This window comes from Fukomys damarensis, unplaced genomic scaffold (assembly GCF_012274545.1).
Source record: "Fukomys damarensis isolate Sample0158 unplaced genomic scaffold, DMR_v1.0_HiC HiC_scaffold_24, whole genome shotgun sequence".
In the NCBI taxonomy this organism is placed as follows: Eukaryota; Metazoa; Chordata; class Mammalia; order Rodentia; family Bathyergidae; genus Fukomys; species Fukomys damarensis.
The window spans coordinates 39,729,909-39,742,700 of record NW_022900936.1 but is presented as its reverse complement, the minus strand read 5'-3'; positions in this window follow the sequence as shown (position 1 = coordinate 39,742,700).

Here is a 12,792-nt window from a genome sequence, read left to right as displayed (position 1 = left end):
TTTTTTTCCTGTTGTCTTATGCATATTGAAAAGCTTTAAAGGATATACAATACTCTAAACAGAAAACAAGATCCTTTGAGGCAACTTGCTCTGTACAACTACCTTTAAAATTTGAATGTCTTCCAGACAATGAGCAATATACAGCCCCCATGTAAGATGCACTTACATAAACTTCCTTTTCATCTCTTAAGACCATTTTCCTGTGACCCTCTCCTGATGTTTCAAAAAGTTAAGTCTGGAAAAATTTAAGTGTCTGTGTAGATTTTTATATTCTGGATACTTCTAAATTATCCCATGTTAAGACAGGAAATTAGAAAACACTCTCTTAAATACAAAATAGCAAAGGGAAACCTGTTTCAGTGGTTGGGAACAAAATGGAATTAAACAAAAACTAGATACCAACTCCAGCCCCATATTTTTTTCTGATCAATATACCTAAAACTCCATTTATCTGAGCATAAAATGAAATAAGAATGTTTCCTAGGACTGTTCTGAGGATAAATGTGGGAATTTACTTTTTAAATATGTTAGATTTTTTCTGATGCTTCACATGTAGTAGTTAACATTCACTAACTGGTAGCTATTATTGTAGAATTTCATTTTTTATCTTTCAACTACTAACATAGACTTAAGTCAGTCAAATCTGGGTTCAAAAATATAATGTACAAGATCATTTTAAAAGACTTCACCTTGCCACTGTTGAAATCAATATGAAGATACCTCAAAAAACTAGGATTAAAAGTCCCATTTGACCCAACTATTCCTCTACTGTTTATCTTCCCAAAATAATTAAAATAATTGAGCCAGAAATTTGGTTCAGTGGTTCCACCACCTGCCTCACAAGCACAAAATCCTGCGCTCGATCACCGGTAACAACAACAACAACAACAAAGAATTAAAAGAACCATAGCACAGTGATATATGCTCACCCGTATTTATAGTGGCACAGTTTGTAATAGCTAAAACTTGGAAACACCCCAACTGTCCATCAACTGGAAACTGGGTAAAGAAGATGTGCGTGTGTGTGTGTGTGTGTGTGTGTGTGTTTTATAAAATGGAGTACTATTCAGCCATAAAGAATGAGAAACTAAAAACATTTATAACTAAATGAATGCACATTGAGGCTATACTCTAAAGTGAAATAAATAGGGCACATATGTGTAAATACTGAATAGTTACTCTGGTCTGAAAAATTAAAAGTGTAAATAAGGGTCAAAATGTATAATTGATATTTTGAAATAAGAAGAAAATGTCTAAAGGAATAGGGGAAGTGTGAGGGGTAGGGAAAGGAAAGAAAGGAAAAGAAATAATGTGAGAAAAGGAAAAACATATCTCTGTAAAAACAAGTCTTTATAAATAGGGAAGGGTTGAGGGGATGGAGGGAGGGCAGAGAAATGGGGAAAAAAATAAGAACCAAAATGCATCGTGTGAACGTACAAGATCCTAGTGATGAATGTAACTGTATTGTATATTTAAAATGTGCCAATAAATTTAATGTAGAAAAAAAGACTTCACCTTTCTGAATCTCATATTATTTATCTATTTTCTTGGGTTATTTTAAGGGATGAATGAAATAGTGACCCAAAAAGGAAGAACACAACTTCATAGTTACACTGTAAGTGGCAGATTTCTTCCCTATTTTCATTATTCATTAGTCCAGTCATAGTGTAAAGGTTTACATATAATAACATTAAATCAACTAATACTGTTGATTTAATCCATTTACAGCTATGTGATAGAAAGCTAGTTGGAAACATGATGCTGTTTCTAAGGATTGAGACACTCATTCTAGTGTGCTGGTGTTTTCTTGTAAAGCTTTTGCATTTTCCTGATAAAAGAGACAGAAGATTTTTTATGTTTATTTTCTGTATCCACTTCTTTGAGAAACATCTGCTTATTTCAGAAAACCATTTTTGGATTGGATCTTTAAATTTGGGAGGTTGGATTTTTAAAATTTCTTTATTTATTATAGATAGTAGAACTTCGTCTGAGGAACACCTAGCAAAAAAATGTTTCCCTACATTATGGGTTGTCTCTTAGCTCTGTTGGTAGATTCTTTGTAGGAGCTTTTTAATAAGATGAGATGCCAGTGGTTGATTCCTTGTGCTAGGTCATGTGCAGCTGAGGTTTTCTTCATGAATGAAGTCTTTTTCTACACCAATGACTTCAAGAGTTCTATCAGCTCTCTTCTGACTGGTTTAGTGTTCCTGTTTGATATTTAGATCTTTGATCCATTTCAGTTTGATTCCACCTCACTCCAGAAAGATGGCTGCTATCAAAGGAATCGACCAATATTAAGGATATACTCCTAAGGGAGATAAATAAGTCACACATATATAAATACCAAATAGTTTCTCTGGTGTGAAAAACTATAATAGTACATAAGATCCTAATGAGACAATTGACAATGTGAAATAGGAAGAAAGGGGCTAAAGGTGTAGGGAAAGTGGGAAGGGTAGGGGAAAGGTATTAAGGGAAAAGAAAAAGGAGGAAATGAAAAAATGGAAATAAAGTGTTTGTAAACAGGGAAGGGAGGAGGGGGTGAAGGGAGGACAGGGACAAGGGGAAAAAATGAGAACCAAGACCTGTCATATAAAGGTACAACATCCCAATAATGAATGTAACTGTACTGTATGCCTACAATGTACCAATAAACTCAATTTTTAAAAAAAGAAATCAACCAATAACAAATGTTGGCAGGGTTGTGCAGAACAAGGAATGCTTCTTCACTGTTGGTGGGATGTAGAATGTCTAACCATTGTGGAAACCAGCATGGAGACAGCTCAAAAAGCTAGGATTAGAGGTCCAATTTGACCCAAATATTTCCCTGCTGGGTGTCTTCTCAAAAGAATTAAAAGAATCATGATACAGCAATAAATGTGCACTTTTGTCTATAGAGGCACAATCTGTAATAGCTAAAACTTGGAGACAGCCCAAATGCTCATCAACTAGAGACTGGAGAAAGAAGATGTGGTTTTTAAATAAAATGGAGTCCTACTGAGCCATAAATAATAAAAAACTAGAAACACGTATAGCTAAATGGATGCACATTGAAGTCAAACGCTTAAGTGAAATAAACAGGGCACACATATAAATACTGAATAGTTTCTCTGGTCTGAAAGTGTAAATATGGATAAAATATGTAATAGATAATGTGAGTTGGGGATTTAGCCCAGTGGTTCCATCTCCTGCCTCACAAGCACAAGGTCCTGAGTTCAATTCCTGGTCCCCCCTGCCCTCAAAATTAGAAAATGTGAATAGGAACAAAGGGTCCAAAGGGGAAAGGGCAGTAGGAGGGGTAGGGGAAAAGAAAGATGGGAAAGGAGAAAATATGATAAAATGAAAATGGAAACCACCTCTTTGTAGATAGGGAGGAGTGGAGGGGTTGAAAGGAGGGCTGGGAAATGGGGAAAAAGTAAGAACCAAGATATATCATGTAAAGGTACAGATTCCCAGTGAAGAATGTCATTATATTGCATGTTAAAATGTACCAATAAACTTAATGAATTAAAAAAATAACAAAAGAACATGTTCATCATGGAATGGCACAAGATAAATATTCCCATCCAAAACAGGAGGAATAAGGAGATACAAAGAAATAAAGCCAAAATAAGATTGAAAACCAGTGGGGCAAACATTAAACCTTGTCACTCCGCATCCAGCAGGTGTTGTGGCAAGGTGTGAGCTCCAAAGGGCTTGAGCAGCTCCACCTCTATGGCCTTGAGCATTGAAGCTCACATGGCCTCTCTTTGGGGATAGCTGTACTTACTGCCTGGGGCTTCCTGAAAAGACATTCCACATTCATAGCATTTCCAATTTTCTGTGGTCTCTACTACACTTTCAGCTTCACACCCTGCTAAGATTTAGTGGCAAATATAGCATAGAACATGAGGAAAAGGAATCTCAGGCTTTTAGACTTACGAATCTGCTACAGTGTGGTGTAATTTTCTGAGATATATTGAGTATGGAATAGGTAAGAATTAAATTTGAGAAAAATCCCTGAAAGAAAAGAAAAAAAAGTAAACATGTACTGTGCAAAAAGTCATACACTCCCATTGTATTCTAGGAACAAAGCACATTTCATTATAGTTTACTTCAGAATTTTTGAGTCTAAGCACAAATAGAAAAGTTAGTTTTATGGCCATTTCTGTCACTGGAAAATGGGAGCTCTCAGAGATGTCTGCTCACCTCCCTAAGATAAATGGTATTACGAAGCAAAGGCAATAAAGCTATCTGTGACAAGTGGATTGAATATAGGTTTTATTCTTCCTCTGGTAACATTTTTTAAAATATTCATAAGAAGCTAGGTTTCAAGACTAACTGACTCAAAATAAAAACAGAATCATTTTATTCTCAACTAACCCTTTCACAATATTCAGCTTTTGCATTCATTTGTAATTAGCTTATATATCCTCCATTAGTCACAATTTTCTTAACTCTTTCCAGGATTGTGTACTCCACAGAGTATCTGAAAAATGAGTGTAAAGTTTTAATGTCTATTTTATTCTCTTTCTAAAATGTCTGAATATTTTAATTTTATGTTTCCCTCATGGGAAGCTAATTTTCCCATAATGAAGGAAGCTTAAAAAAATATTTTAAGATTTTTTTTTCCTTTTTCAATGATGATAAAAGTTACTCTGAAATATCAGAGAACTGTGACATGTGTCTGATAGGCCAGCTCCTATTTCCCATGGTGGTTCCTTCTGTACCCTCAAGTAAATAATTTTGCAAATAGCTTTTGCATAATCTTTGGCAGAGGATCTTAACAATCGTAGTACCAACTGGAATAGGAACTTGTTAAAATTCTCAATAATATCTCTCAATAAGGATCAACAATAATGAGTAGGGCTTGTGGTAGGAGATTAATACGGGAAGTAGTTGGTCTCTTCAAGGTCACAAGAAGGAGTCCTAAAATAGTGGGGAAAATGGCACAGCCCTGGGTGACAGCAACTCAGCTTCTTCAGGACAAAGTGCCTAGAGTCTGGAAAAAAGTAGGTTAGAGTTATCAAAGTGAGTGGAGGTTACCCTGGAACCAAGAGGGCACTAACAGAAGAGGACAACAGGATTAACTGATAAATAATAAACCCCAATTAATGTAAACATTATGTACCATAGCATGATCTATGATTAATAATATCAACAAGAACGAAAAGTGGGGTAGAGAATGGGAGGGGGAGGGCGGAGTGAGAGGGAAGGAGAACGGGATTTACAAAAAACAAGCTGCAGTATTGCATGCACCCATTCGTCAAGATCGCTGTCCATGCATGGACTATAAACATGTACTAATAAAGTAAATAAATTGAAAAAGACACTACCATGTGCCACTCCAGATAGAAGACCACTGACTACAATTTCATGGCAAAAATGCCCAGAAAATATGAGTTAATACACTATTTCTTTGATTTTTGATTAAAATATTTCTAGAAATGTCATCTCTCTACATTTAAAGTTTTGGAATTAATTTGACCTTGATGGCTTGACTGCTAACACCACCAAAAGCTATCATTCAAGCCAAGTAGCCAAAGGCTCTTCCTTAGTGCATTGGTCAGTGTTTACTAGAGAAACAGAACATAAGATGCACAAATACTTATGAATTTACAAGACTGGCTTACAATGGCCACCCACAGAGTCATATATGGAAGAGTGTACAGGATCTGTCTGCACATTGGCGATCTGAAGGAGCCAGTTAAAGATTTGGAGCTCACTGTGTGTGAGTCTAGATCAAGAGGCCAGCGAGTCTGTGATAGAAGGCTGAGCGTCTGCACTGAAGCCTGAAGTATCTGAGCCAGAAGCTAAAGGGTCTGTTCTGGGAGCCAGGAGATAACATTCAAGTTGAAGGTGAAGACTGGACCTCCTAAGAAGAAACAGAAGCAGATGCATCCTTCCACTTTCCCCCTTTATACCACCCAGGGGTCAAGCCACCCTAAGATGGATCTTCTACACCCCGTGGTGTGGAGCTGTTGAACCAATTTAGTTTAGCTTCTCTTAACTAAACTTCTCAAGTTGACATAATCAACATCACACTTTGGAATTGATCATAATTTTGTCATGTGATCTCAAACACTGGCAACCACTGACGTGACTACCTAGTGAGTGATAGCCTCAAAAGGATAACCAAAAAATGCACCTTTGTGGGGTACTGATGAGTAGATCAGAAGGTAGTCTCTCTCAGAGTGTTTGTATATAAGGCAGGAATTCAGAAGTAGTCAGAAGTAGATGGTGATAGTGTAGAAGTAGACTAATGACAGAAAGTGATCAGTCAAAAGCAGGACTGGCTCCTATAGCTGCTATTGGGCCTGTACCCCTATTGTTTGCAACAGGCTAGCTCCTGCTCTTTCTGGTTTTATTTCCATTGAGTTAGCACTAGCATGCAACTAGCATACATGAGGCCAAAGTTTCAATCCCCAGTACCATCAAAATAAAAATTTGTGGTAGCAATATTGAAGAAGGAACAAATAAAATAAATATATCAAAGAATCCTCTTCTTTGATATATTTGATTCTTTGATATATTTATTTTATTTGTTACTTATTTTCTAGTATATCTTTCTATGAGCTTTCTATGTATCTAAAGTTTTTCAAGCTTGTTTTAATTGTTAATACATATACTCCTTAAAACAAATTATTTTGAGAGTTATTTTTAAAAGTTATCAAAATTATCATTTACAATATATTAACTGGGCAAACTGTCTTTGGAACAAAATGTCATGAATTCACATTATTGGTTTTCTATTTATGTGTATGATTTTTCCTAAGTTATTAAACCTCTCTGTCTTCAGATTTCTCCTCTCCAAATTGGAGATGAGACCAGTGTCATAGTTATACAATCTAAATGACATGTGGCATGTGTAGTATTTTTTAAAAAGTAATTGCTCATTGTAAAATATTGTATTTTTGTAGATGATGTGAGTTTGTGTCCCTACTGTCTGATTACAGTGTGATGCTGATATTCTTCTTTCAAGAGGAGGAATCTACTTTACTTCCACTTGAAGCTAAAACTTGTAACTGCCACAACACAAAGAATGTAGAAGTGACACTGTTTGACCTCTGAAGCCACATCATGAAAGATGATATCCTTCTGCTGCCTTTTATTCTCTCTTGAAATTTTAACTACTGAATCCAGTTACCAAGTACTGAGGAAGCCCAGGACACAAGGGGAGATCATGTGTTGCTGTTATGATCTATGATATCTTTGAGAGGTGTCTAGGTTATAAGGTCAGAAACTTCAGGAATGGGATTGGTGCCTTATAAAAGAGGCATGACAAATTTTTTTTTTGCCCCTTCTACCAGGTGAGTATGCAGCAATAGGTGCTACCTATGAGTCATAGAACAAGACAATTAATCTACTGGCACATTGATCTTTAATTTCCCAGCCCCCATAACTGTGATTAATAAAGTTCTGTTTTAATAAATTACCTAGTCTAAGCTAATATTTCAGCTGAAGCTCCTAGCTAAGCTTTCCATTGGTAGCTATAATTAATTACCATATATGTGAGTGATTACATAGATTATGCTAGCTCTCTATTTTGGAAGATTCCAGTTGAGGTCCCAGACACCACAGGGCAGAGACAAGCTACTTCCACTGGTAGCTTTCCAAATTTCTGATCCATATAATACATAACCCCAACAAATGTTTGATTTACACTACAAAATCCTGGAGTTATATATTACATAGCATAATAATCAGAATACAGATACACTCTTAGTATTTGTGAAAGATTTGGTCCAGACTCCTGCTGATACCCACAGGTCCCTGACATAAAAGTATATAGTATTTGCATACAATCTATGTACAACCTTCCTTTTTCCTAATAAAATGTAAATGCTATGTGCATAGCTTTTATATCATAATGTTTAGGAAATAATAGTAAGACAAATGTCTGTACATATTTAGTACAGACACAAAATTTTTCCGAATATTTTCAATCTAAACTTTGAATACACAGCTGAGCTGCAGAATCTATAGACAACAGAGATGACTGACTTTACTTGATAAATGCTAATTGATTATATAGTATAACTATATCAGAACTCCTCAAATGGGATAATATTATAATTGCCATCAATTTCATTATCATCAGAATCATCATATTCATCATCAATGTCATTGTTATTATTTCATAGATATAATAGATATTTTCTCCATGGAATTACAGAGTCAAGAGAAAAGCATTACTCCATTTATTTATTTGTTTGTTTATTTATGTTTTGTTTGAGGCAGGGTCTCATTATGTAGTTCAGACTGTCCTGGAACTAACTATGTAGCCCTGGCTAGTCTTGAACTTGAAGCCATCCTCCCTCAGTCTCCTGAGTGCTGGGATTACAGGCATGCACCAGCACACCCAGCAGGGCTCAGTTTATTTAAATATTCCTTAAATTTAACTTTCCTCGAGTACGTATTCCATCAAATGAAGAGCACCTAAAGTGTTTATAATGTTTTCTTGCCACTGAAGGCCTGACTCAGGAAAAGCTTCCAGAAGTGTTTGACAAGCTGTTTGTGTTTGAAGGCTTTATTTTAATTATGCTGAACAATCAAGAGAATTGAAATAGTGTTGTAGAGGCAAGCATTTTTTGCAAGTTCCCAAACACAATGCATTTTAATGTGTCTAACTTTTTATACCAATCGTAGGAAGAAATAAGTGACCTAAACAATCCTTTTTCAACACCAAATAGATGACTCGTGATGGTAACGGGCAGCAAGAAAATTTTCTCTTGTTTAGCTGCAGTGAATTTATAGAATTTCTTTTAAAAAGCAAACCTCTCATTCTTTAGAAGAAAGTAAAATAGCACCACATTATGGAGACCAGGAGTGACAGATGTAACCATGTGATTGGCTCCCTGACTGGTTCTCAGCAATGAGATTTTTTACAGTTGCATTTTATTCTCCCACTTTCAAGTCTGACTTGTCTCAACCATTTTAATAAAAATCTATAAACAAAACACCTTTTTAGATATGGGAAATAGCTTTATTTTTCTTAATGAAAAGTACCAGTGCCAAGAAGGGAAAGAAAAACAATAGTTGACCTACAATTATGCAAATACGCCATTATTAAAAGTATAACTGGAATTTTGCTAAACTACACTTCAGATACACTCTTAAGAGTTTTATGCTGAAAGCAAACTATTTCTGCAGTTGAAAATACATATATAAATTTAATTAAAGATGAATAAAAATCTTAATGCAAAATATAAAGATAAAATAAAAACTACACCAATATTATATTTGAATATTGAAAAATACTTATCAATGTTTGGATAAAGAGATTTGTCTTCATTTTTATAACCACAAAGACATCTCTAGAAGTAAATTCATAGATTTAGTTTTTCATAAACTTTTAAAACTAATGTCCATAAAATTTAATGTTAATTTAGAAAATAAATGAAAATGTGCCAAAACAATTGGAACATATACAATAAATAATTCCATATATGTGCATGTGTATATATATATATATATATATGTATATACATATATATATATATATATATATATATAAAATATTATGTGTGTGTGAAAGGAGACAGAAATAGAGCTCTTAAAAATGAAATGGTGATAGAAAAATGGATCAGGATGCCAAGAGGAAATTCAAATAGGTTTTTTAAATCATCTAATTAAAGTGTGTTCAAATGTATGTATGAAAATATGCACAAATCACATCAAAACAATGAGGTTGTTTAGGCTATCCAGGTGAGACAAAAATTCTTATATACAATACCCTACATTGCATTTAGAAGTGTAAATGAATGCAATTCATTTATGGAGTTTAAATATGGCAATTTTGCCATATCTACTAAAAATGTCTGATGTTTCATTTCATTTAAAACATAAGCTTCACTTTGGGAATTTTATAGAACTGAAATGTTCCCATAAGTGAGTGAAGATATGTGCATAATCATTTGGGAGAAAAAAGACTTCACTTTATCTGTTTTTTAACACTGTAAAAAAAAAACAATCTACTTAAATCTCCAAAGAATTGACTGTATAGCACTAAGACCTGCATGACGTAGCCTTGCTACTGCCTAATACTTGTTACTTTAGGATTTTAATCCATAATTATGCATGTATATGATCTCCCATAAAACCCAGCCATATAAATGAAAGGAAAACATAAGGTGAAGATATCTTTTGGAAGTATATTATGACAGTCTTTCTTACTGAGTAGTGTCCTGGTTCTTGGCACTTAGAACAAAATTTTCCCTTGACAACTCTTCAAATAAAAGGATTGACTAACCAAATTAACAATATTAAAAAGGAAGCCATTTAAATTACTTGAGATGGATATACTTAGAATATATTTAAATAATCTTTTCACAGTTAAAGTAAATATTAATGAAAGAATTTCAAAATTTTGTAAATGTATTCTACATATACATTCAGTACCTCAGAACTCAGAGCTAGTTAATCTAGCCTTCTTATCCAAACCAATTCATCTAGCATATTTCTTCTTTTTTAAGAGCACTGTTAATTGAGACAGTGCTTTTGAGGGCAGATCCAGGTTTTAAGTGGATTATACAATTGGGAAAGTGCTAAGAATGAAGATACAGAAGCAAATATCTACAAAAATGCACTGCTAGTGTCTCCTAGGAGCTTTATGGTAAACTTTCCTCTCTCTGTCCTCATTTTATAATCAAGGAAGAATATTATCCCTCTGCCTTGAGTGCTGTCATCCACCCCCCACCAAGAGATAAGAGGAAAATTTTTCCTTTCCAACAGATCCTAAATCTACCTTCCAGACATTTTTCCCAGAGACTTCCTTCTACCAGGGGGCCTTTGAGCCCATTTCTTTCTACTTTATACTTTTAGGAACAAAGACAACAATTCATGATTCCTCATGATGATAAGTTCTTATGACTACAGAGGTTCCCTTTGTATTCCATCATCCTTTTCTCTTAATTTTATAACATGAAGATCTCAAGAAAAGAATGAAACAAAAGTTTCTTTAAGTTCCCCTATGAAAGAGAAAGACCTTCAACAGTTTCTGAGATGACTACAAGATGAGATGAAACAAATGTTTTAACATGTCAGAATTGAGAATTTTACTATCATGTTAAAACACAGTGGAGTCAGTGTTCCACCATCTCCAGCACCAGAGGGCCTACTCAGCCACTCCCTCCCCTGCCAGGGCATTTTGCCATCTTCAGCGCCAGAAAGGTAGCTGCTTGGGTGCCCTTTAACCCCTCCTCATGCTTTCAGACCTCCTGATTGTGCCAGTCTTTGGACCTACTCTGTAGAGGCAGAGGTGGTCATAAAGAGTATTTTCTGGTGCTTCCAACTTTGAACATCTTTAAAGAAGGGGTGCGGAAGACCTATAGTAGAACTGAGTGAAGTTCAACCCTTCAGGAGGTCGGGGAACTCAGTCTGGGCCTTACAGCCCAAGGTCAGTCTGCTTTGTGGGGTTCTGCCACCAGCTAGCTGAGATCAGGGGACTTGGCTCTGCACATGGGAGTGCATATTGTATATTATGACAGCAGTGATATAGTCTGAAAGAGGCCCTTCAAACTCATTTTTTCTTCTATCTTTTCATTCCACTCTAAAAATTCTTTTTTTTTTCTGTCCTCTTTCTCCAACTCAGTCTCTTGTTCCACTATATTATCCCCCATCTCCCTTTCTGTTTCTGCTCTTGTCCTAACTCAGATTTCTTCTTTTATTATTTTTTCTCTTTTCTTCTTGTTCTTTTCTTATGTCATTCTACCTCACTCAAGGGTTGTTATACTTCTATTTTGTTTGTTCCTTTTGAATTTAACAGTTTCCTGATGATTGTCTGGTCATTCTACATCTTCTGGCTTCATATGAAACCTTCTCCAGTTCTTTTACTTATCTGCTCCTCTCATCTTAACTCTGTCTTAAGCCCCCATTCTAAATGGTAAATATTCTTATTGAAAAGTTTGTTCACTATAAACATATTTTGGATTGCTTCTTGATTTTAATTTAATTCACATGGTTTGAAGGTGATTGATGACTACGACAAGTGGTCAATTTGCAAATTGTGCTTCATCATATTATGGTGCTGATTGTATCTTTTAGGAAAAAGGATTGTGATTGATTCAATGAGCTGTTTTCTTCTGTATTATGAAAAATAATGAGAATGTCTATGAGTCATTAGAGACCCATGGGCTGAAGCCCAACTATATCAGGAAGATTTAAGTAATAACCTAAAGGTTAAACTAAGGACAACCCAACAATAGTAAAAATGAGAAAATGCTTAAGCAAGATACAGGGACAGACTTCCAGTTCACCAATGGCAAACAGTGGGGCAAATGAGGATGAAAAGTCTGACAGTGAATTATCAGGACACCCTGAATTCAAAGTACAGGAAGTAACAAAGCTGATCAATCAGGCTCTAGAGAAATTTAAAACAGAAGTAATTTCCCTGATAATCATAGAGATGATGAGAAAAATGAAAGTTATAATTCGAGACTCTAGAACAGAAACTGAGAGGAAAATAGATGAGTTCAGGACCACGATAGAAGCCATGAATGCCCAGCATAAGAAAGAATTGGAAACAATAAATGCTCAATACAAGAAAGAAATGGAATCCATAGGACAGATTCAAACAGATATCCAGGAAATTAAAAACTCCATTGAGAGTGTTCACAAAAGAATAAAAGAGCCCAAAGATAGAATCTCAGATATAGAAGATAAAATTGCAGTCAGTGACCATGAAAAGAGAGGTCTATTAAGAACAGTAGGGGATCATGAGAAATTGATCCAACAACTCTTTGACAATATAAAGAAAATAACATAAGACTGACAGGAATTCAAGAAGTAACGGGAGAAAATGCATGACTTAAA